Source organism: Heteronotia binoei, chromosome 4 (genome assembly GCF_032191835.1).
Source record: "Heteronotia binoei isolate CCM8104 ecotype False Entrance Well chromosome 4, APGP_CSIRO_Hbin_v1, whole genome shotgun sequence".
Classification (NCBI taxonomy): Eukaryota; Metazoa; Chordata; class Lepidosauria; order Squamata; family Gekkonidae; genus Heteronotia; species Heteronotia binoei.
In genome coordinates, this window is record NC_083226.1 from 59,995,121 (window position 1) to 60,021,935 (window position 26,815).

The 26,815-nt window shown below is 41.5% G+C and overlaps 1 protein-coding gene and 1 pseudogene across 1 annotated transcript in view; both read right to left on the reverse strand.

Moving 5' to 3' along the window:
* Positions 1-20,236, reverse strand: part of LOC132570110 (6-phosphogluconolactonase-like) — a 39,859-nt pseudogene extending 19,623 nt beyond the window's left edge.
* Positions 1-25,117, reverse strand: part of JAK2 (Janus kinase 2) — a 130,831-nt gene extending 105,714 nt beyond the window's left edge. Inside the window, exon 1 of the mRNA XM_060237378.1 lies at positions 24,709-25,117. The gene's annotated coding sequence lies outside the window, so the exon portion shown is untranslated. The remainder of the gene's footprint in view (positions 1-24,708) is intronic.
* Between the last annotated feature and the right edge of the window lie 1,698 nt (positions 25,118-26,815).

A 26,815-nucleotide genomic window follows, 5' to 3' on the forward strand; every position in this document is an offset into this window, starting at 1 on the left:
GAGACACCCTCTGAGGTGGGTGGGGCTGGAGAGGGCTCTCACAGCAGCTGTCCTTTCAAGGACAACCTCTGCCAGAGCTATGGCTGACCCAAGACCATGCTAGCAGGTGCAAGTGGAGGAGTGGGGAATCAAACCTGGTTCTCCCAGATAAGAGTTCGCACACTTAACCACTACACCAAACTACTACTACTACAACATCATTGTAATATATAATGAAATAATTATACAACTCACGGTCCAGTTGCTAACAGGCCACAGACCGATTCCAGGTCATGGACTGGGGGTTGGGGACTCCTGTTCTAAAGGGTACCTTTTCACTATCTTGGAGTCTCTGTTCAGCCCTAAAGTCCTCCATATGGCAAATGCTGCCAAAGGAGGGGCCTTTCTGCCATGGTGGAATCAGCACAAAAGAGCCCCTCCTCTTTGTGCCAAGGGATTGTAATAGTTCTGTTTGCCTACCCACACAAGATGAGCTCAAACAAGTTTTCCTGACATTTTCAGGAAGAGATTTCTCCAGGGTTTTCAGCATACAAAACTGTTTGCTGCTAGATGTCACCTTTCTTGCTGAAGGGCTATGTATGATTGACACTCACTGTATCCAGCCAGGCCTTCCATTTGCATTTCTAAAGCCTGGTTGGGTATGGTCAAAAAGCAACTGATTTGACCCCCCCTCACCTGTTCTCTGCCAAATGAAATGTGGAAGGTTTGTTTTATCCAAACCTTCAAAGAAAAATATTATTCTCCACAGCATCCATACATAGATTAAATTATTCATGCTAAATTTTTAACAAGAGATTAATATTTTGGTTTTCTCCTCTAGCTAATTTTAGAACAAAAAAAATCCTGAATTTCACAATTACAGCCTACATTGCATACAACTATGGGGTTTGTCAGATCAACCTCTGTCAGAATTGGGAATAGGGCGATAAAGGAAAGTTAAATGTAGATTAGGTCTATCAATATATGTTATACAGCTATCTTCACTATTATCTTGCTACAGCTGTCTTTAGATTAACCTTTTCATCACATCTTCACAGTCTGTTCCATTACAACTCCAAAGTTTTGCTGGAAAGGAAGAGTTCACTGGAACCTTACCAGCGATCTGAATGCCAGAATTACAGCAGAACTGGCCTGTACACTTCCATTTACCAAGCGGGCATTTGAAGGGAATCCAGTTGGTACTAGATGACCTCAGCTCTTTCAGTTAAAGTGCCTGATCATGTTTAATGAAGGGATAACAAACTCAGACGTTCTTTTATGTTAGCAAGATCTTGTTGATAAGCCTGGAGAAGTTTCATAACCTATTTAAAGTACTCATAAAAGGACTATTGTCAGTTGGACAGACACAGTATTACAAGTTCTTACTGAACATGAAAAAACTACACATCCTCATGCTTTTCCACAGCCAAGACTTGCTGAAAAACAAACTGGGGTTATTTATTCATTTGGATGGACTACTTGTCCTATTTTCCATAAACTGTCTTGCGCTACTGAAAGGCTGTTAAGATATACAATATTTTATATGCTTAATATATTCACAAGCATGGAATGCTGGTTCACATTCTTCTGTTCTTTTTGAAAGATGAGATTTTGTGTCTAACAGGTACCTGGCATCAGTTTTGAAGCTTGGGAATAGTCCTTGCAAGTGACTTTTTAAATCAGCCTTACAAAAAATTGGGGTGGAGAGGTCTCTTTTTTCTGTTTTTAAGTGCAGCCTGTGAAACATTACACTGAAATAAGAGGTACCTAAACTATCTGACTAAAGTGAGGACGTTTCCCACACTTCAAATAGGAAAGGAAAACTGTGTGCAAGGATAATTTTCTCCAAGCCAACTTGCAACCCTACTTACACATTCAAAAGTCAAGGGGAGGGAAGTCCTTCCCCCAGAATGAGGACATTGTTAGACTTTCGATTATGTTTCTTACAGCCATTATGACTTTCTCCTATCTATGTTAATCTCTTTTTCCTTGCCCTACAATGCAGCCTTTCCTTCATAAATTAATAAATTTTCCTTTTCCAACAATAACTTATTTTATTACTACTACTACTACTACTACTACTACTATTATTACTATTATTATTACCAGGGGTTGTTTCGTAGAAAAATAGGTGGTGGAGCTCATCCAGGGATTGTTATGCAGCTGCACCTACTATTCAATGAACAAGGTGGGAAGGAGGAGGTGGAACTCTAAGGTTCAGGAGCTGTGCTCCTGTGAGCTCCTGCTGAATCCTAGGCCTGAGTATTACTATTACTTTATTACTAGTAAAACAACTTCTTCTCAACATATTTCCTGGTAACCTTTTCAATCAGACACATCTCTTATGATCCCAATATTCATTATCTATTGAAAGCTTCGTTAGAGAAGTTGTCTCAAGTCCTTATACTTTCCTTTCTGTTCTTTTCAACCTTGCCAAAAAGATATATTAAATATGAGGAGGTTGAAGGAACAGCTTTTTATTTAATATTTACTAGTTCTAGACACAAATTCAACATCAAGTCTTATGAGTATTCCCCACTGAACTGAACTAGGTTTACCTTCAATAAACATGAATATGTCCTGTACTGTCACTTAAGTTTCCACCAGTAACGCACTTGAAACATGCAGACATGGATACTGCAATTGTTCTCTATCAGAAGAACACAAGCAGGAACCTGCAAAGACTTGTGGGGAGACATTTCACTTCCTCCTCCCTCACTATTTCCTTTCCCTTTGCTAAAAGCCTCACAGTCTCTCTCCCTTTCCCTGTTTCCTACTCTCTTTCTTTGGAGGGTGGAGTCTATGCCATTATACCCTTCTGAGGTCCCTCCCCTCCTCAAATCCCACCCTTCCCAGGCTACATCCCCTAAATCTCTAGGAATTTCCTAACCTGGATTTGGCAACCCTATCTTCATCCCACCCAACAGTTAGCCTACCTTTACCTGTTCCTCCCACCCCACCCTGGCAGCCTCTTCCTAGGAAAACTATGACCCAGTTGTGAGGTGCCAGTCACTGGGCCAAGCCCACTTGTATGGTAAGGAACCTCAAGGACTTGGAGAGGGATAGCTCACTTTCCCTTGTATCCCCCCCCCTCCACATTATTTCCTCTTTTCCTACCCCTGGCAATCCCCATATACTCTCCTGCCTCAGTCTCTCCTTCTCAGCTATTCACCAACCTATTTTTTATCTACCTCCCATCTTCTGCTATATTTACTTCATTTAAACCCCACCTTTCTCCACAATGGGAACCAAAGCAGCTTACATTATTCTCCTCTCCTCCTTTTCATCCACAAAACAACTCTGTCAGATAAATTAGGCTAAAAGTATATGACTGGTCGAAAATCACTCAGTGAACTTCTGCAGCAAGAAGGGGATCTAAACCAGATCCTACTCTGAAGCTCTAACCATTATACCACACTGGCTATCAGAGCTGGCTTCTGTTGAACAGTAGCAAGCAGCCAGACCTAGCTGAGTCAGGCAAGTTGGGTGGTATTAAGTTACCCAGAGGTTACTTCCAGGCCTACCTCTGACAATTTCCAGGTGGGAGGTAGAGATCTCCAAGAACTATAACTGAACTCCAGACAACAGAGATCCAACAGGACTCTACATCAGCCACTGACTTCAACTCCTGTCATGTCCTCCTTACCAAGCTGAATCTACAACTAGTTCCCGCAGAAGATCATCATACAGTTGGAGAGTATCTGAATCTGTCTTCCCACTTAATCAAACCCAGAAACCAGTAACTTTTATCTATAGTATCAGTGACAATCTTTGATAACATTTTTTCTTTTTATTTCTGTTTCTTGCCTGTGATTGGTGAGAATAGCATTAACAGAAACAAGGGAAATGGGTTTTATTAATCAGGAGGAGTATGACTTTTTGTTTGGCATTATCCAAAGTCGTTGTCGTCTTATTATTACCACATTGTAATATATAATGAAATAATTATACAACTCATGGCCTGGTTGTGAGCAGGCCATGGACAAGTACTGGTCCATGGACCAGGGGTTGGGGACCCCTGCCCTAACCTCATAAATCTCTTCCTCTCTCTTTCTGCCCCACCATCCCAGCACTTTTTCTACTTCCCAATCAGGATTTTTCTCTCTGTCTGCACCCCTCCCCATTCACTCTCAGAGACTTGCCCAGAGCTGCTCCAGGCAGACCAGCTGAGTCTTTCCCCCACCAGCTTTCAGTGGTTCACTCAGAGTTGCTCCAGCAAGGCCAGCTGAGGCTTTCTTCCCCTGTCTTCTTTTGGTGGCTGACTGGGCACAGCTCCAACTCCTGGGCTCTTCCACAGCAGCAGCCACAATTGGGACTGTCAAAATCTGCATATATGTGAACACTTTTTAAAATCTGGAGCAGAACTTAAACTTCCCAATGATTTTTTTATGTCAGTTTTTTCCCTGCAAACCAAGGGGGTCCCCCCAAGTTTGCAGAAACATTTGTTTAGCTCAAGTGTAGACCTGATCTGCTGATTTAGGTATTTGCAGATGGGGGAACACCTGGGAAATAGTTTACAGATACTGAGTGAGCCAGATGTATGAAATACACAACTGAGCTGTGCCGTAAGGCAAATAACCGAATCATAGATTTGTGAAACCAGACACTGTTGAAACATGCACAGAATTACAATCTAAACTATCTATGAAATGCAGCTGTATTCCTCTGTGACATCTACAATCTAGAAAGATTCACTCACGTTAAAAAAAAATAGTAAGAAAAAAATTACACCCTCAGCAGGAACAAAATGTTCCAGGATACTTCATAAAATATGAAAAGGTCAGATGTTCCCACATTCGTTGCCATGGAGAAACAGTGCTATTCCATATCAATAACACCCCATTTTTGTCACTTTAAAACTTTACATGGCATGAAAATTACCAGTTTTAAATTTTAAGAGGCTATTTTTGTAAAGGTTGAAATCATTAAATAATTGAAGGTGCAGAGCATTAAAATGTTTTGGCTTGAAATGTTAACTTGTTTAGCTTTCAAGATAAAATATAGTGTTTTATTTTTAAAATGCAGATTTTCCTATAGGACTTTGTTTACACTGTGAGGAAAAGACCCCTCTTTCCCCAATATTATAGTCACAAGCATGGTTGCCAGGGCGCCTGGAGAAGTGAGCTTGCACCCGTCTGGCCAGAGAGTGCGAGCAAAACCATCCAGGGACTAAAAGGGACTCATGTGTGTAAACAGCCTAAGTGTGCAGGCATTCTAAACAGATAGAGTGCTTGCCAACATGCACGGACGTTTCCCCGTCACTGCGCGGGCCCACCATGGTGGGGAAGAAGCTGCGCCGCCACGGAGCTGTCCAGGCGACCGGTGTTGAAGCGCTGAGCATGGAATCCACTGTGTTTCGCTAACACCACTCGTAGCCATCTTCCTGCCAGGCTGGACTTCATTCCTTCATAGTGGGAATCTCACGTACACATCCTGAGTCACTCCTAGCCCGCAAGCAACCCACTCGTTCTATGAATGGATTAACAGCTCAACTGTTGATCCTAATTGCTTAGCAATACCCTGAACAATAACTCTTGCCCAGAAGATGATGAGAAAAGAGGAAGGACATCTCCTGTCACATCCAAGTCTTTTGTATACACCGGGGATACCTAGGTCAATATTTGATTCCCTATTGTCACCTTCCCAGATAATCCCATCTTATCCCAAGCACCCAGCCATTTCCATACTGATACCTTTGGAGCCGCCTCAGGCCCTGTCGCAACCTGGAAGTTTCCAGGATGCCCAGGACGAAGGTGAAGTTCATTGGTCAAAGCAGACACCCAATCGGGTGTCACCAAAGAACTCACTATTGGTTCTGCTGATGTCCAGCCTTCGTGGTCATCACAGAACCTCCCCTCTCTCCTCCCCGTCACCTCCCATCCCCTCGGGTCTCAGGTGACTCTTTATAACCTGTGGACTAGCTACCCACAGGTGTGCTTCTATTCAGCAACCCACCTTCCGCTGTGTAGATCCATCCCCGATTCCTGATCAGTTTCGGGTCCTCCCCCATTCCCTCAACTGTTGCCATCGGAGCCTTCCTTGGAGTCTGCGAGAGGTAAATATCGCCCTGTCTGTCTACCCTTATATGTTCCCCTATCAATCTATCTGTATTTCTTAGACCTGTGTGAATGTGTGACTGTTTTGTATTTTTATCTTGTATGAAAGAACTATTATTCTAAATAAATTACAATTAGTTTTTATTAAATTAGAGTCCTTTTTATTGAGCATTTACTCTCTGGATGGTTGAGCCTGGTATACATTTGGTAAAAAGATTCCTAATAAGCCAGGTGCCCACCTAACTAATTCCCCAACCTCGTTTGGAGGGCATTTCGGCTTACAACACATGCACTTACTACATTTATATCAAACAAGTTTAAATAAAAAGGCACATGTGGCACATCTATCTCAGGATTTTTTCGATATATTATCTATATTAGAGAATGTGATACCAATGATTGGTCAAAAGGAAACTCAGTGCATTTGAGTGGACTCCACCCTGTCCCATCATACATAAATGCTCACTTATTAAGCGAAAATCCCATGACAAACTCTGTGGTTTTAACCAGTTGCTTATGGTGGGATTCCGCTTGAATAAAATTACAATGTGTAGTTGACTATACTGGATCACAGAAAACATTTTCGGTATAAAGATGGCCTCACTGTATCCAAAGATAAACCACCCCAACTATCTATTTGACCGCAAAGCCCAACAGCTTTCAAAAAGGAAAGAAAGAACCAAAAAACTGTGTCCTAACCTGCAGCACTGGTTTTAAGATTATATAGCCTATGGCATCTTCTACCCATTTCAAGTTTCCACTCACCAAGTTTGCACTGTCATTTTTAGAACTGCTTAAAATTATGCAGGTAGATTATCTGTGTCTAACTTAATCTGAACTTGAAGAAACACTTTCAACACTTGTGTAGAAATGTGAAGAACCGGGAAAAACCTTTAAAAATTGGTGGGAAAGGAGTTTTTCCCCCCTTGCCCATTTTTCTTCAGGACTTTCCTCCCCCTGTCCCACACCTGATTTTTTCCTAAGGACAAATTAGGGAATTTTGAGAAGCAATGGAAAAAATACTCCTGTGAAATATTTTCTCTTCTGGAATGAAGGAAGTGCTTTTTAAGACAAGGTTTTACTCAAAATGTAGAATATGACAGAGCATACACTGTAGACCAGCAGAGGCTAACGGTAGCTTTCCAGATGTTTTTTGCCTACAACTCCCATCAACCCCAGCCAGCATGGCCAATGGCTGGGGCTGATGGGAGTTGTAGGCAAAAAACATCTGGAGAGCTACCGTTGGCCACCCCTGCTGTAGACAGTTGCAACATTTTCAACTATTTTTTTTGTTTAACTGTGAATAATTTTGGCAGCAATTTATCTGCTACAATCTGTTTAATGGTAACAAGTTATTAAAGAGTTCAGTATTTTCAATGTTATAAAATTTAACTTGATACCCAAATGTGCTGGTAGATACCCTACACTGCAACTGTACTAGAGTCTTCCTGTCCAAATACTATTTATTTTGTTTACTACTAAATTTGTTTTCTCCCTTTAACTTATTATTTTCTGCTTGTCATGTGGCAAAAATTGAGATAAAAGTGCTTACGATACAACTCTCAAGTACTGGGCATCTTTGCAATTTTTCTTAAAGAAAAATTTCTCCTTCTAAATCCCATGACAATAATATGTTTAAAAAGTTATAAACGATGTGCTTGAAGTTAAAGCAGTAAAATATGTATAGGATTGATAGGAAAGTAAACATTGCATATATTTCAGTATTTCCTCAAATTTCCATTTTTTCCATGAAAATACCCCCAAAATTCCTGTGCCTTTTACTGTTATATGCTTGTGTATTACAGAATTCTGACACATTCTGACACATTCTGTAATATTCTGGAACATGCCTCAGAGAGAAAGGTGTACTATAAGCAAACAAGCAAATAAAATGTTCCAAGACCACTCCTGTTTGGCTCACCACCATCACTACATTCTCCCCTGCAAATGTGCATCACAAAAGAGGATCGACTGCAATAAGCAACCTATCTTTCAGGGAACACTGATCAATTCAGCCATAAATAATCTTCTGAGAACTCTCCGAGTTCCTCAGCACACAGCCTGAAAAACACTCAATCCACTTTAAAAAGGCAAAGTCAGTGCTGAACTTAGTTAATCACCTGTATATAGTCATAGCACATTTCTTTGACCCATAGGGCAGCAACTCCACATAATGATGCATTTTCAGAGGAGTACAATGATATCGACAAATAGCGCTATTTGTCAATAGCATTACTGAGAGACTTTGTGCACACAGAAGCAGAGTCTCCCATAAGTAAGAAAATGTTCACTTTTCAAGTTTATTTCAACTGGTCAGCCTACTTTAGTTACGTTGCCTTGAAGACTGCAGCTAGCTGGAAGACCCCATGAGGCTCAGAGGACTGTAGAACAATCCTCAGAACAAATGGCAGCACAGTATCCGATCAGATCAGCAAGAAAAAACAACCACGCAACAAATTCAATAAAACTATAACTATAACTTCACAGGAGGTTTCTGAAGATTTCTTATATGCAGAGGCTATGTGAATGTGAAAAAAGGAAGTAGAAACTATTGAGCATGTTCTTCTGTATTGCGATTATTACTCTGATGTTCATGTTAAGTATTTGGATCAGTTGTTAGTGGATTTAATAGGCCAATCTGATAACTATGTCCCTTTTTCTTCTTTCCTCAAAAAACACTAACTATTGAAATGGTGGCAAATTTTTTGTATCTGGCTTCAAAAAGGCATGATTTCCATTAATTGCATTAATTACTCCTTATCTCCTGTATACTTCTTAGTGTATAATGCCAAACAAAAGTCATACTCTTTCTGATTAATAAAACCCATTTCCCCTGCTTTTGTTAATGCTATTCTCACCAATCAAAGGCAAGAAACAGAAATAAAAAGATTGTCACTGATACTATAGATAAAAGTTACTGGTTTCTGGGTTTGATTAAGTGGGAAGACAGATTCAGATACTCTCCAACTGTATGATGATCTTCTGCGGGAACTAGTTGTAGGTTCAGCTTGGTAAGGAGGACATGATAGGAGTTGATGTCTGTGGCTGATGTAGAGTCCTGTTGTGATAAATTAAGACATCAGAGGAGGGACTCCATCCGAACCAGACTTCAAAGCCAGTAGTTTAGATGTGGTTGGTTTGAGGTGCTGTCTCTTCTGCAGCATAGCTGGAGAGAGGTCACGCAAAACAGTGATTTTAGTGTCGTCAAGTAGAAGAAAGTCTTTAGAACGCTCTACTCTCATAACTGTGGTGTAGAAATTGCGCCAAAATCTCTCTTGGAAAATCTGGTCTGACTGCCGACAGAGGGACCAGGTGATAGGCAGTTGTGATAACAGGAACAACCCCACCATCTAAGTGCAGAATGGAAGTAAGCCAGTTTGCAATAAAAGATTATAAAGCTGTGTTGCTTTCCAAGTTCTCTGCTATCCCATGAAATGTCAAGTTACAGGAGTATTTGCTATTTTCTACTATCATGAGTCAGTTCATATTCGTGGTATCACTGTGATGCAAAGATTTCACATCTTCTTGTAGAATAAGTCCTGTCTCGAAGGCAGCCTCAGCTGTTTGGGCTACCTGATTTAGTAATTTGCAGAATTCCTTCGTTTGTTGAGATAATGGTAGTAGGAGCTCAATGATTTTGTCGGTTATGAATTGTTTTAGGTCCATTTTAAGATTTATCAGCTCTTGACTGCTAAGAAGTGCATCTTTGCCCAGTCTGTCTGGTGTAGCCGGCACCATTTTGTGATCCACAGGTGATATTTTCATCATCAGTGGCTATTAGCCACAGCGTATTGTTGGAACTCTCTGTCCGGGGCAGTGACGCTCGGTATTCCTAGTAATTGGGGGCAGCCACAGTGGGAGGGATTCTAGTGTCCACTGATGGACCTCCTGATAGCACTTGGGTTTTTTTGGCCACTGTGTGACACAGAGTGTTGGACTGGATGGGCCATTGGCCTGATCCAACATGGCTTCTCTTATGTTCTTATAGCAGTCTCTAGGGTTGTTGCAGGGCATGAGGTCCCTATGAGGAGGAAAGGTGTCAAAGACAGTGAGTTCTTCTTATTGTCAGGTTTGATTTTCTTTCCATCCAGCTTGCCTGCCATGATTTATAAGAAGTTTTGATGTCCTGTAGTCGCTTAAAGTGGTATTAAAGGAGGCGCGGTTCAAGAGCTCAAGTCATGCATTCAACATGGATCTGTGATGCTCCATCTGTGATGAATGTATTGCTTCCCCCATGAGTGGGATAATGTTTGTTACAGTCCATTTTTATGGTCTATGTTTTAGCATATATAATGCTGCTAATAGTCTTCCAGACCCAGGTAGCCCAGGCTAGCCCAATCTCATCAGATCTCAGAAACTAAGCAGGGTTGGCCCTGGCTAGTATTTGGATGAGTGTCCTCCAAGAAATACCAGGGTCATGACACAGAGGCAGGCAATGGCAAACCACCTCTGAATTTCTCTTGCCTTGAAAACTTCAATGAAGCACCATAAGTCAACTGTGATTGATGGCACTTTCTACAACAGTCTTGCTTAGGAAGAAAGGAATGGTACCCTCTTAAATCAACATGGATAATTTTATATTAACAAATGTGGTTTAACTGAGTCAGCTGCCACATTAAGTCTTGCTAACAGTCACAAATTCAGAGGCCTACACATACTGTAGAGTCCCATGATTACTGCTATTTTGTTTTTAAAATAATACGATGCATACATTGTCCCCAGTATGTGAAACAGCACCTTGGAGTAACAAACCTTGACAGCAAAATGGCACAAGTGTTAAGCAGTCTCCCCTTTCAAATACAAGCTTCTCAGTACAGTTCTTACTATGTTAAAGAAGTCAGGAAAAATAAACACACAATTATATAAAGCACTGCCCTTAAAATGTTGTGGCAAAAACCGTTTAGCAGATTCATTGAAACAGGTTTGTGTTTTTTTACTAGAAACCCTGTAGTCTTGCATCTGACAAAGCTGGCTCTAGTCTACATAAGCTTATGCCACAATAAGCCTGCCATCCTTAAAGATTCTACAAGCATTTCTACTGCAATATTCTAGCCAAAAAGAGGGTACATTAGTCTAAAAACATTAGTAACACCCGCCAAGATCTATAAACCAAACCACCTCTCTAGAAAACAAAGAGGAGACAAAATTACCCCCAGCATATGAAATGACTGAATACTGGCGCCAACCTCTATAACAAGAACATGTGCAAAGCCTAGAAAAGGAAAAGACAAGGACAAAACAATAACAGTAAGCACGGAGACAACTGATGAAGTAACCCATGCTGCAAATGCCAGGTCGTCATGGCAAACATAATTAAGCCAACTAACGAACAATGCAAGTTAACTCATTCAGGTCAACTGCTGATGTAGCAGCTATCCTTGGAAGGCACACACAGGAGGAGGCTACCAGGTCTCATCCTGAATATAAATTAGTGAATGATGGAAATCATGAGGCCTGGATGCTTATACTTCATTGAATTACACAGCCTTTGCTAACTGGAATTCTGTCCAGTTTTTGTCTGCAGGGAATACAGTCACTGATTGGAAAATATAAAGACTCTGGATCTGAAAATGTGTTGGAGGACCACAGGATACAAAAATTATTTGTCATTAAAAATACCCAAAGGAGCTGCAGGGGGAATATCCTTGTCACATTAAACTCAAAACTAGTAGAGACCTTTGAAAATAAATATATGGTTGTAAATGTGCAAATATTTTTGAACTACACAATATATATTAGGATTCCTCTTTGTTCAAAGACTGCGGAACCCACCAAAATAAACAACCTTCCCTTATTAAATGGTAGATGGCAACTTTAGAGAAGCCATTCGATTATATCATGAAAAAAAACACACCAACATACATTGTATTCAAACTCTGTTATCTGCATAACTAAAATGCTCTTTTACATAGCTAAATGTATATTTCACAAACCAATGTTATCATTCAGGTCTTAAAACCCATTGAGTTGACACTCCTGCCATAATTGGTCAAGTATTAAAGAGAAGTCGGTGAGCTGAAGCACAGGGTGTGTATGTGGGGGCCAAGACTATTTCTCCAGATGATGCACAACTTAAGAATCACTGTACGCACTCACCTTATATCAAGGTTAGCAACCCACAGGCATCATTTCTCAATATTAACACAGATGGCAGATGCTTGTTTTGCTCTCTGCTTTCTCTATCAGTTTCTATTATTCTATTCTTTCATCTGTCAATCATGGGTCTATTCCCATTTCTGTTTCTGTGGTTCCCTTCAGTTTTAATATCTTCAGATATTCACATATTTTGCCTTCTTTACTTCTTATCTATCTATCTATCTATCTATCTATCTATCTATCTATCTATCTATCTATCTATCCATCCATCTGAGATTTATATCCCGCCCTTCCCACTAGGTGGCTCAGGGCGGCTTACAGCATGTAAAACTAACATAAAATATAAATTAAACATTAAAATTAACATTACATAATTTATAGTTAAAAATCTAAACATTTGTTATATACATAAAACATTAAAATCATTCAGTGGTCTTAAGCTACACTCAATTCAAATTCGATGTTCAGTGTTCAGAACTCAGTGCCAGTCAGTTGTGGGCCAGCCGGAAGAGGGCTGTCTTACAATTTAAGAAGACCTATACTGACTTAGCGGCAAAGAAGGCAAAAATCAATCTTCTCATCCTTCTACAAAAATCATAGTAGATTCAAAATTTAAAGAAAAAAACAAGGCAACCCCCCCCCATCCCTATGTGGATTCACTTTCCTACTTGTTGATCTATTTATTTCAATGTATATTCTGCCCTCCCTGTAAGCAGGCTCAGGGGTGGATCACAGAGTAGTTTCTTGGGCCATTCCACTCATCAAAATAGAGAAGTACATTAAATGAGTAATTAAAAATAGTTAAAACAGCATGATTTAAAACAGATCACACTGTTTATGTGCAGTCTCCAAAGCTAGTGCTGCTGGGACTCTAGGTTTGGTGGGGAGGGCGGGATATAAATCAAATCAAATCAATAAAATAGGTCTTCCTGATCTGGGCTGTGTGGAAGTGATGAGCTTCAGCAGGGGAGGCCAGCTATAACTGGACAGTACAGGTCCACTCTACAAGCCATGTGGAACAGCAGCAGGTCCCAAAGGTCCCTGATCTCAAGTGGGAGCATGTTCCACCAGGCTGAGGGCAGAAAAGGCCCTGGCCAAGGCTAAGCAGATGTCCCTTGGGCCGGGGACAACCAGTAGATCTCGATTGGCAGAGGCTTGGTTGGTAAGGCTCACTGCAGCACATATGGGGAGAGGTGGTCCCAGGCCACGCAAGGCTTTAAAGATCAATACCAATACCATTAAGTGGCTCCAGTATTCAATCAATATCTAGCACAATTAGTGTAGCGCCAGCTGAATGTTCGCCCGCACAGGCAACGCAGTCAGCAAGTACGCAGCTGCATTTTACACTAGCTGGAGTTTCAGGATCAGCCACAAGGGCAAACCCACATGGAGGAAGTCACAGTAATCCAGCCTGGCAGTGACCATTACATGGGTCAGTATCAATAATCCCTCTAAACTGCAGAGTCTTGTGAGCAAAAAATTCTATTTTTTGAGCTACTGGCATTAAAGTTGTGAGCTACTGCATAAATTACTGTGCTCTGGGGCCATTTTTCCTGAGCTAAGACAAAAATGTGTGAGCTGGAGGCTAAAAATCTGTGAGCTAGCTCATGCTAACTCAGCTTAGAGGGAACACTGGTCACTATAGACAGGTCTTGGGGGGAGAGGTAGGGAGCCCCCTGATCTGCTGAAAGTGATAAAAGACAAACCTGGCAACTGTGGTGACCTGGGCCTCCATAGAATGATTCTATGTTTTCCTTTGACTGGCAACCTCAAATCTATATTATTATATCCCCCCCCCAAATAAAAATCCTATTATCTTTATCTGCAGAATGCACAGTTTAGATTCCAGCATAACAGCTGCAGCATTTCATTTCCCCAGCGCCACAGCACAAAGCTGACCATTTGCATTACACCGACTTTGGGGGCAACCCACAAACACCTCTTTTCCCTGACCTGATATTTATGCAAGCTTATCATCTGGGATGCCTTTCTTTTCAAGCAGCTTTTTTTAAACTGTTGGCTTTTTCTACTCCAAATGCAACTTTTTAATAAAACCTTTAAACCTCTGCTGGAGTTTCTGTACATCTGATACTCGGTGACTGATCCAAGCAAATCCTCCTTTCAATAAAAGAGGCACTGCCAAGGGAATTGAAGGGGAGCTGACCTGGACCCCTCTCAAACTGAAGGTGAATCTCAAGAACCAGGTTGGTGGCAGTGGTTTGTCATACCCCATCTACCAAGGCATTAATATCCCATGGTAGTCCGGATGAGAAAAGAGGCCGAAGGGATAGGAACAGTCTGCCATCCAAGAGAGGGGTTCCTTGGCTACCCCTCCTACCCCTTGCTTCTGCAATATACAAAACAAGATGTGCCAAATCCCTTTGATGGGCTTAACTACCACTGACATATCAGTCTTAAGCAACTGAATTCCAGGCTGAAACATGAAAAGTGAACAATCCAACAAAATATTTCTATTCTGGATGAAGTGCCAACAAAAGTGTCATTTTATATGGAACAAGGGTTTGTGCAGGCTGCATGCAGATGTCACAATAAAACATGATTTACAAATGCTTGAGCAAATCCATTTAAGCTATAATGTCTGGATGCAGATGGTGCAGCAAACCAGGATTTCAAGGTAGGATTTGTAGCTAATTAAATAGTCACATTTACTATGAACTGTGGTTTGTTGTGACATATAAGTTCACAGAGCACAATTTTAACACTGCTCCTCACAATCAACTAGTTAAGAGAGCCAGTTTGGTGTAGTGGTTAAGTGTGCACACTCTTATCTGGGAGAACTGGGTTTGATTCCCCACTCCTCCACTTACAGCTGCTGGAATGGCCTTGGGTTAGCCATAGCTATCGCAGCAGTTGTCCTTGAAAGGGCAGCTGCTGTGAGAGCCCTCTCAGCCCCATCCACCTCACAGGTTGTGGGGAGAGAAAATATAGGAGATTGTAAACTGCTGAGTCTCTGATTCAGAGAGAAGGGAGGGGTATAAATCTGCAGACTTCTTCAACAAAGATGGCAGCAATGTGGGTGGGAAACAGAGATTCTATAGTTTATGTTCCAAAACTAGGATTTATTACTTACATCTGGTAGACTAATAACAGTTGTGCAAATAAGTTTTAAAAAACCATCCTTTAAATTCTGAATGCGACCTTGCCACAGAAATATTATAGTCAAATGTCGACATAATTTGCCTACTGAAATACTATATATAGCTTTAGTTGTAAATTGTCTAATATGTTAAACATGGCATTATTTTTTTAAATGGCATTCAGAACACATTATCTTAGTTGAAAGCAAACAAAATCTGTTTATTCTGAGCTTTGATTACTGAACTATATCACGGTGCAGACAAATCAGACAATGATCCTAGAGGTTCCTTTCAGCTCCATATTGCCAGTTCACTTACTCCATAGATGAATTTATTAGATTTAATAAAGTCATACATGTTCATCTTTACAGAAGACATGAAACCACATGAAAAAACTCTAGTGCTTTTGAAACTTAATATTCTCATGCAGCATCCTCAATTTTATAAACACTTCTAGATTGAAGAGACAGCATCTGTTCCAAAGAATCTTGGGGGGGGGGAATTCCTTTGAATTTTATCTACTTCTAAACTCATTTCTGTTTTCAAAGGAAGTTGCATCATTTTAAGAGTTATGGAGCTAATAACAGAAGCAACAGTAAGCCACAAAACAAGACAACTCATCATATTTCTCAACATACAATATTCTTCTTGAAATTGGTCCATCCCCTTCTCTGGCAATGGACATATATGTGAACAAAACTGGTCAGGCTGTGACATCACACTCAAGTAAAAAGTGTAAATGAACCTGACTTGCTACTGGGCTCACAGACCTTGCTGCTTTTCCCTGCCTTTCAATGTAGAGATAAACCATAGGTAACACTTCCAGCTACCCATGAAGCATGAATGAATGTATGCAAGTTAACTAGAATCAGTTACCCCTCTGCCATACATGCACAGCCAGTAGGTGAAAAACTCCAGGACACTCAAATACTTGTATGTCTCAGATATGTCTTTAATATTTAAATCAGGCTTCTCCACACAAGAAAGGAGTAAAAAAAGGATGTGCATGAGCTAGGCGAAGAAGTCAGGTTCATCCATCTAATTTGCTCAAAGAGCCACTCTGAATGTGGCCCCACTCCCCCTTCTGTGTAAATCCAATAACTTTTTAAAAAGAACTATAGTTCAATAAGGTATCTGCATGCAGCCACAGCATATACACTAAGAACAATCAACCAGCTTTAGAATGGCCTCTACAATCCTTGTACTACAAAATATTCAAAATAGGAAAAATGTACAATATCCAAAAGCTGTTCATCCCTTTTTGCTCAGCTCTCTGGAGAAAACGGCATGTACTGAGGGAATAGGAAACTCTAGTCTGACAGTAAAGCATGGATACCAGAAGGAACCAAAAGTACGGTAATACATTTGCCATGTGTTTCATGAAAGGCTTACTGTTACACTGAAAAACATACCATCTGGGGCAGAGGACTTTCATTACAATCATGTATTCAGTAAGTCAGGCCACAAAGTCATCTTTGTCAAACGAATTTAATGTTCTTATTTATTTTCTGATGTAAAAAAAGTTGAAACTTTTATTATAATATTTTGCCTTTGAAAACACCACAGAATATCTCTGATGATGAGGGCTTCTCACATATATAAATATATTCATCATGGCAAAACCGTTGCATTAAGATGGATCTGTGGGCATTTTTAGTGACATTTGAATTATTTACTGACAAGGAATAAGGCCTGTTGTGAAGAGAAATAGAAAGAGGCTCTGGGCAAGTGTCCCCCCTCCCCATGTTTGCTGTCTTCCCACCCATCCAAGTGAAGGCATTCACTCCCTCCACCCTTGATGTCTTCGTATTTATTTATTTATTTATTTATTTATTTATTTATTTATTTCATTTATATCCCGCCCTCCCCCACCTTGGCAGGCTCAGGGCGGTTAACAACATTCTATAAAAACATACAGTAGTAATAAAACCTTAGATTTACAATATAAAACATTAAGACATTAAAACATAAGATTAAAACCAGTCCAGTAAATACAGTATACAGCGGTATAGATCTTTAGACCGCCTTGGCGGATCCTTAATTACCGATCTTCTTAGCAGTCCGAATGTGCAAGTTTAAAAAGGGTGGTCTTGCAGGCGCTGCGGCACTGCTCGAGGTTCTGCAGGGCCCGCACCTCCTCGGGGAGTCGGTTCCATAGGGTAGGGGCCGTGATTGAAAAGGCCCGTGCTCTAGTACTCTGATATTTAATTTCCTTCGGCCCAGGGATAGTCATTAGGTTTTTCCCAGTTGACCTCAGTGCTCTCTGGGGTTCATATTCCCAACTCACCCCCCTCCAACTATCCCCCAACCACCTCTTCCTCTCAACTACCCTCACACCCTTGGCAGTCCACTACTCTCCCCACCTGTGACATTCACTCACCCTCCACCCTTGCTGTCTTCACACCATCCCCAGTCCTTGGCCTTCACTCATCTTCCCACTCTTGCAGTCTTCCCATCCACCCACAACCTTCATTCCCCCCCTTACTATTTTCCCCTCAAAACAGATGATGGTTTCCCACTTCCCCCCACATATGTGTGTGTTTGTTCAACATTCCCAGGCCTGCAGTAGGCAGGGGCATCAGACAATGGGACACCAGAGACACTGATGGAGCCGTGATGGGCCAATGATTTATGGAGTGCATGGAATGCCCCCCTAAGCCAATGGGAGAGCTCCATTTGACCACCACAACAGGTCTTTTATATAATAAAGGATTTCTCTTCTTCAGACAAGTGTCATTGAGCCCTGACGAGGAGGAGCTGGAAGGGTTAACAGACCTGGAAGAGTTGCCAGCCAGTTCCTCAACTGAACAAACAGCAGCTGGCCCATCAATCACTCTCCCAGCACCAGTGTCAGCTGTTGATGATCAATCTCATCCAAACTCTCCTCCTCCCATCTCAAGAATTTGAAGTAGGCTCCGGAAAGAACTTTCAGAGCGAAGACATGAAGCACACCGATGCTTCAGATCTCTCAGCCCTGAGTTCTAGCAGAGTCACCGCCACCCAGGAAGCAGGCTGATTGAGACTCCCATATAGCTCTCACCCAGGACCTGGTAACCTTATGGAAGCACCAGGTCTATTCTCTGGCTTGCATCCACGCTCCTTCCTGATCCTGACCTGCTTGATTTCCTTGGCACCCTGACCTTTTGGCTTTTGGACATTGACTTCTGATTCCGGTTTGTGATTCTGCATTGGTGACTTGTCTCCTGCTTGACTTCCTGGACTTTGACCTTTTACTGGCTTTGGACTCCTGCCTGCCTGCACCCTAAGAACGTGGCAACAAGTATTTAATGCATTTCTAATTATAACACCTTAAATAACAGCTTAAACAATAAAAATATACACCAGAGATAAAATCATACACCTTATATCATTAACTGGCACTAGAAAAAAATGAGTAACTATATTATCATAAACACACAAGGAACGTAACAGTCTACTAGTCATTTTCTGTGGCTCTGCACATTTTGCAGCAGAAGATTTAGAAAATTCTCCTTTCAAGACAGTACTTCTAACTCCTAGCATTCCTCTTATCTATAACTCCTCAATACCAAATGTAATGCCATCTATCACTACTTCCAGTTCAGTCTCACTGCCAAGAATACCACTACCTCATGTCTCTTAAAAAGTTTCCCCTCACAGCCTCTTTAGTAAAAAGCACTTCCTCTTACAGAAGTGAGAAACGATTACAATATTAACCATGAATGCTATCTGCCTTGGCTAACTTGTACAATGCTGTTACAATGATTTTTCTCAGAAGAAATACATGCCATTATGAACACCTGTCTTCATCTGTCTACATGCTTTAAACATGCATGTACACATCAGTCATTCAGATTTGTATGTACTGTGAGCAATGGTGGCATAATATTTAGATACTCACAACAGACACAATTTGTACATTAAAAAGCCATTCTCAAGCTTTGTGCTTAAAAAACTGGTTTCAGCAAGCTCTAAGTATCACACATATGATAGGTTTTACACTCATCTGTTCCAATACTGCTAGCATTTGCAGAAAGTAAGATTTGATATGGTCAAATACAGCCAGTTCTTATTTGCTGCCTTTAACACCAGCCCACAAGAAGTGACAGAAAGGAGGGGGAGATTTATCAGGCAACGAAGCAACAGTCATGTTGCAGATGTCAAAAAGATGTAGTAGATAAGTCAAAAACTTATCCTCCCAGAGCAATACTCTTTTTAAATTTTATATGTAAAATGTTAGACATTGCACACATATTTAACTCATAAGTGGCCAAAAAAGTACTCAGAGGATGGTGATTTGCATACAAGGGGCAATTTCAGATGCAACATCTGAAATTTCATTTGGAAACTAAATTATGTAGTTATACTGCAAAGAGCCCAACATATTTCTTAGGGATTCTTCTTAAAGAAGCACATAACAGACCAAGCAAAGGGTTGAAAAGTGTAAGAGACTCTTCAACTCAGTTAACTGCAAGTGCATACTGATTTCTCCTCCTCCCAACAAAGCTGTTTCCATTCCAGCCTTCCCAACACTTCACACAATCTTCTTCTGACCAAATGGATCAGCAGCCAGAAAAATAAGCCTTCTATTATTAAAGAGCACTGGGTAACATCAGACCCATGTGGTTTTAAACAGATCCTCATAACTTCATATAATACTGGAACAAAATAAGAACAGTATCATATTGTAGATTATTCTTAGTCTATAAGCAACACCACAAAAATCATGCATCCACTACTTCATGGTGCCTTGATGGCACAAAAAGGTAGTTCCAAACCACAAATCCTGATGGGTCACCCCAAATTCAACCAAATCACATACCAATGTCATAGCCACAAACCGCACAAAAAAAATGGATTCACTGCTTTGTGGTGCCACCACAATGGAAAAAAATGTGATTATAAAGCACAGCTTCTCATGATTTTAAAGGGAGGTCAAGAAGAACTCACCATTAAATCACTCATCACATTCACAGCCACAGACTGCACTACCAAATTCATGGAACCATCACTTTGTGGCACTACCATCGTGCAAAAACATAGATCTTCAGATATTTATATGGGGTCAACCCAAACTCACCATCAAATCGCTCATTAAATCTGTGGCCTCAGATCGTACCACATAACCACTTTGTGATGCTGCCATGACACAATAACATGGACCCAAAGCACAAATCCTCCTGGAATCTCAGAATTTTTGTGTGGAGTCATCAACAAATCACATATCACATTTACAATAACAGATTGCACTACAAAAAGCATGGATCCACTTCTTTGTGGCATCATGACAGCTCGAAAACATAGATTCAAAGCACCAGAGCCTCATGATCCTCATGAATTTTACATGGACTCAACCAAAACCCATCAGGAAATAACAGATCACATCCATGAATGAACTACATGAAACACAGATCCAAGTCTTTGTGGCACTGCATTAGATCCTCATGGATCCTTATGATTGCTAAATGGACTGCACCAAAATATAGTTAAACTAACTTTACTTGCTGCAATCATAGCTCAGCCAAGATTATTACGTACACAGAACTATCAAAATACATTGTAAGATCACACATCTCATCAATGTTCAGGGAATGACCCATAAAAACAACAGATCTAGCATTTCATGGTTCCACAAGAGTGTGAAAACGGCATCAAAATTCATAGATTACATAATTTTAGCATAGACTTCCATTAAAATTCACTCTGATATCATATACTATGGTATGTCCATGGAAGGGACTAGAAAAAAACCAAATCTGGTTTTTTAAGAGATCACCATGACCAAGAAAAACAACAACTGCATTTGAAAACATGTGCTGTCATTGATTCTTATGATTTTAACATTACTACAAAAATCAACATTCACATATCATGCTGATATCCATGGACTGAGCCACAAAACACCTGGATTCTGCTCTGTGGCATCGCAACAGTACAAAAAATATGGATCTAAGGTTCAGATCCTCTTGGACGTTCATGATTTCTTCATGGAACATCCAAGGGTAAACCATGATATCATAGATGACATAAATATTAATGGAGTGCACTCCCACAAAAAAAAATGCCATCATGGTGCCAGGAAACATGGATGCCTAACAGCTATACATACAGTTCCTGAAAAATCTCTGTCAAATTACCAATCATAGTCACATCCATAGATTTTGCCAATTTTTCTTATCCAGAATATCATGGTATCACCATGACACAAATCTGTAGGGGGGAAATTATCATAATAATTTCTGCATAGAATATTCCAAAATACCAGATTTGAAAATGTGTGCTGTCCCTGACCTGGATAGCCCAGGCAAACCCAATCTCATTAGATCTAAGAAGCTAAGATGGGTCAACTGTGGTTAGGACTTAGAGGGGAGACTTCCTTGAAATACCCAGTTGAGAGGACAGGGGCAGGCGCTCTCTGGATATCCTCCAGGCCCCCAGTAGGGGTCAGACATCAACATGACGGATAAAAGGAAGTACCCGTATTTTTCGGTCCATAAGGCGCTCCGGACCATAGGACGCACCTTCCTCCTGGGGGGTGATCCGCTGCCTCCGCCTCCGATCCCGGCGCTTCCCCCGCGCCTGCCTGCCTGGCTCCAGCTCTGCTTCCAGCAAGCGCTGGGATCGCTCCACGCTGCCCCCACCACAAACCCAGCGCTTCGCGAGTGATGGCTGCGGAGGGGGCAGCATGCTTCCTCCGTGCCTGTCTGCCTGGCTCCAGCTCTGATGCTTACAGCAAGCGCCAGGATTGCTCCCTCTGCCCTCCGATCCCAGTGCTTTCTTTAAGCATCAGAGCTGGAGCCAGGCAGACAGGCACGGAGGAAGCAAGTTGCCCCCTCCGCAGCCGGAGCTCGCGAAGTGCTGGGTTTGCGGTGGGGGCAGTGTGGAGCGATCCCAGCACTTGCTGGAAGCAGAGCTGGAGCCAGGCAGGCAGGCGCGGGGGAAGCGCCGGGATCGGAGGCGGAGGCAGCAGATTGCCCCCCCCCCCCCGGAGGAAGGTACGTCCTATCGTCCCTTCGCTCCATAAGACGCACACACTTTCCCCCACACTTTTTTGGGGGGGGAAAGTGAGTCTTATGGTCCAAAAAATACGGTACTTCTTCACCCAAAGGGTGATTAACATGTGGAATTCACTGCCACAGGAGGTGGTGGCGGCCACAAGTATAGCCACCTTCAAGAAGGGTTTAGATAAAAATATGGAGCACAGGTCCATCAGTGGCTATTAGCCACAGTGTATGTGTGTATATAAAATTTTTTGCCACTGTGTGACACAGAGTGTTGGACTTGATGGGCCGTTGGCCTGATCCAACATGGCTTCTCTTATGTTCTTATGTTCTTATGACTTCCAGGTGCAGACACACACACAAATATACAAAATACTAAAAAAAAAAATTAAAGAAAGAAAATGTGTTCTGTCACGAAAATGAGAAATCACATCCACTTCTACAGGTTTCACTGTACAGAACTGCATCTAGAATTTTCAAGTGCCACCACTGTACAAAAATATCCAAGGCAGATTGGCATGATCCTTTCTATGAATGGAGTTACTTTCAGACAGTAGCCATGTTGGACTGCAGGATGACAGTTAAATTTGAGTCCAGTAGCACTTCAGAGGCCAACAAGATTTCCAAAGTACAAGTTAAGAACCCTGGGAGGCTCTATTGCTTTAAATTTGTGAATGAACACAACTTTAGCAAGTGTGGCATTTTTATCTCACTACAGATGTTAATTTTCTACCCCTAAGCATTCCTCTTCTGCTTTGATTACACTGTGCATTGCACCTGTGCATCCTGAGGCTTTTCTTTACAATATTACTCCCATCTTCTGACTGGGATATAAGGACTCAGATATCTTCATTCCAATGTTTACTTAATTCATCTATACCCTGCCTTTCTGCCCAGTGGGGATCCAAAGGGACTACAAGGAAATCAATTTTATCCTCAATTTTATCTTCACAACAACCCTGTGAGGTGGGTTAAGACGAAAGAATGTGACTGGCCCCAGGTCAGCCAGTTAGCTTTCATGGCACAAGCCCAGAAACAGATTGGGAGCCAGTGTAGATGGGCCAAGACTGGAGTGATATGGTGCCTACAATCCTGTCAACATCCTAGCTGCAGCATTCTGTACCAACTGAAGTTTTCAAACAATTCTCAAGGGCAGCTCCAGATAGAGCGTGTTGCAGTAATCTAATCCAGATGTAACCATGGTTTGGAACTATGGCTGCAATCACACACACTAAATAATGCACTTTCAAAGCACTTTCCAACTGGATTTTTCCAGTTCACACAGCAAAATCCAATTGGAAAGTGCAATGCAAGTGGACTGAATGTGTATTACTTAGTGTGTGTGATAACTGTCTATGTTTTACACCATCGTGGTGCCACAAGACAGTGAATACATCATTTTGTGATGCCGTTTATAGGCCAAAACATGTTCTACAATATGATAATAGTTTTATTTTGTTTCAAAGTAAAAATCACATGAATTATTGTGGATCCATGCCTTGGATCCATGTTTTTGTGCCATTGTTGCACTGTGAAATGCGGGATCTGTCTTTTTAATGATTCAGTATGTAGTCCTGGCTTAGATGATTTGATCCTGGATTTGGTGTAAAAAAAGTATAAGGATGAGGATTCTTGCAGATATGGCTTTTCCTTTTTTCCAATAAAGATAAACCCTAATAAAACTTTATGCAATGGAGTACAACATTTACATTTCTGTCAAGCTGCAATAATATCAGAGAAAGAGGGGGAAAGATCTCCAATGCACCTTGAGAAGCAAGTTGAGATGACTTTGTAAGTACAAAAAAGTTGTTAAAAACACATACACACCTTGGAAAAGCTCAAAGAAAGGCCCTCCTGTCCAAGGACCAAACATTCATAACTCTGTCACCTAAACAAAATAACTCTAATTTTTATGGAGGCGAAATACTTTTGTGTACGCCCACTAGAGCCCAGGTAAAAAACCATAACTGCGTCTATAAATCTTTGATTCGAATTCAAACTCATACCCTACCACAATTTTTGTTAGTCTTTAAGGTGCTACTGGACCCTTAATCTTTCCTGTTGCTAGACAGACTAACCCGGCTACACATCTTCATCTGATTCCAATTCAGTTTCGTCTGCATGCACACTCAAAGCGGGAAACCAGACTGCGCAAAACAGAAGGGGAATTTTTTAGGGTGGAGATGGTTGGGAAATCAGCAGACAGAAGTTTTTGTGTTTCCCCCCTGCCAAAATGCAATACGGCAGAAACTCCATCACCACTTTTGCGTTCACACACTTTAATCTAATCTGTCACAAATTTTGTTAGTCCTTAAAGTACTAGTGGATTCTCATTCTTTTCACCTTAATCCAACTCAACCTCACCCCCACCCCCGCAAGTAACAACAAAACCGCCCGTAGAGAGGAAGAGGGTCCCTTCTACACACCGAGTGCGTGGAACACCCAAAATAAAATAAAATATGAAACGGGTGCATTTGCTGGAGCATGCCACTAACTCACCCGTCTTGCTGCTGTCGGTGGTCCCTGCGGCGGCTTCCTTCAAGAGGCTGCATGCAGACAAGTTTCACTTGGCCGTTTATCAGTGTGAAGAGAAGGAGGAAGAGCCGGTGCCCGTCTTTTGCCAGCTGCTCTCCACACACCAGCAAGTACCCGAGTCTGGCCTTTGCCGGCGGGCTGCAGTTTCTCCTGCGCTTCAACTTTCCTTTTCCGCTTTCCTTCCGGGGCTGGGGCTGGGGCCAGGGAGGGAGGGAGAAAGGAAGGAAGGAAGGAAGGGCAGTCTTCGCTGAGGAGACCAGGGCCGAGCGCAGCCCTACAGGATCCACAGGCCTGAGCTTTAGCGCTCAGGCGAGTCACTGGCTGCGTCACCACGCAGAGCCTAAGGAGTGCGAAGGAGGCCGGCAGAAAGTCGGCTGCTCCGCCTAGAGGGAGGCGCTCTCTTCCTAGTCTTCAGGGCGGCCGCTGTGACGCGCTCTCAATATTAGCAATTTAAACTGGACGGAGGCCAAGCGGCAAGACGACTTTGTCTAATTCTTTGTTCGCGAAGGATCATGAAGAGAAACGAGGGACTCATTTAAGAAGATTAATAGTTTAAAACTAGCTCTCTGCTGCAGCCAAATTAATAAGAGTCTTCTTGAAAGGTGCTGCAGTGCTCTCCCAGTGCAAGCCTGTGGAAAGTGACTAACAACCACAGTAGTCACTCAGTGGCTCATCACTCACGAACCACTTGTGACTTTCGAAGCACTGTTCTGCAGTGTGGCATCGCACCTGCCCCATGTTTTAGGAAAGTAGACAAGGCTCTTGCCTAGTGGGGCTTGTGGTTGCCATTTGGTTCCTTGAGGTGCAAGCCTCATGCCAAGGATTTGATTTGATTTATTCGGTTTTTTGGAAGTAAAATGTGGCTCTTTTGATGATAACTGCAAATGTAGCTCTCTGAAAGCTGCAGAGTGAATACCACTGATCTAAACTCAAGGATTTCATTGTGTTTATTACACAGTGTGAAGGATTATAGTAAGGGTGTCCAAACTTGCTTAATGTAAGAGCCATATGGAATAAACATCAGATGTTTGAGGGAGGGAGGAAATAGATGGGGAGGGAAAGGTGGAAAGAAAGCAACTTTAAATGCATTCTCCAAGCTGCCAGCTGATGGCTTGGAGAAGTGGTTTAAAGAGACAAATGCCTTCTCCAAGTTGGCTGACAGGGCTGTGAGGGCTTCAAGAGCCACACAATACATGTGAAAGCCACGTGCAGCTCCTGAGCCACAATTTGACCACCCCTGGATTATAGGATAGGATTGAACTGTTTGCCATTTAGGTTCCTCAATGCATGCCATTTGTTATTTTAGTGGAATCTGACAAAATATGCTGACATCTCTGGAAATGTATGCCAAAATAAAACTGCTACAAGACTGTTGTTTTGGTTTTGCTGTAACAGATAAACAGTGCCATTCTAAACAGAATTACACCCGTCTAACTCCATTGAAGTCTGTGCGTTTGAAAGAGTGTAACTGTTTAGGATAGCACTGTTTGTCTGTTACAGCAAAACTAAAACAACAGTCTTGTAGCAGTTTTATTTTCCCTGGAATTTGTTTTATGCCTTTTTTACATCTTTCCCAGGAAAAAAATAGGGAAATAGTACCCAACAAACACATAGTATATAAAGAAGGAAAAAACTGGGCTAGATTTTCAGTAATCCTGCTTTTCCCCCTCTTTTAGTGGACCTTAGTATCATGTGTAAAATCAAGCACTGTATTTGGTATTTTATTTGATTTTTATATAAATCTCCAGTTGAGAGGTTTTTGTGTTAAGTGGCTTTTAGACCATTGATAATTTAAGCCATATATCTGTTTTGGGGCTGTGTTTTGATTGTGTGCATTGGATTTTAACTGTGTCACTTGTGTACTGGTTTCAATTTACGCTGTTTTGTTAGTTGCATTGAGTTTGAGGAGATAAGGTGGGATTTGTTTGTTTTTTAATAAATAATTATAATACAGGTAATGTAGAAAGCAAGTGATAAAGAAAATAATGGATTTTAGTTAACATTAAGCAAAGTTGAGTGTAGCAGGGGTGGGAGGTTTCCATGTGTATAAGGTACTTGTTGGACCATCACT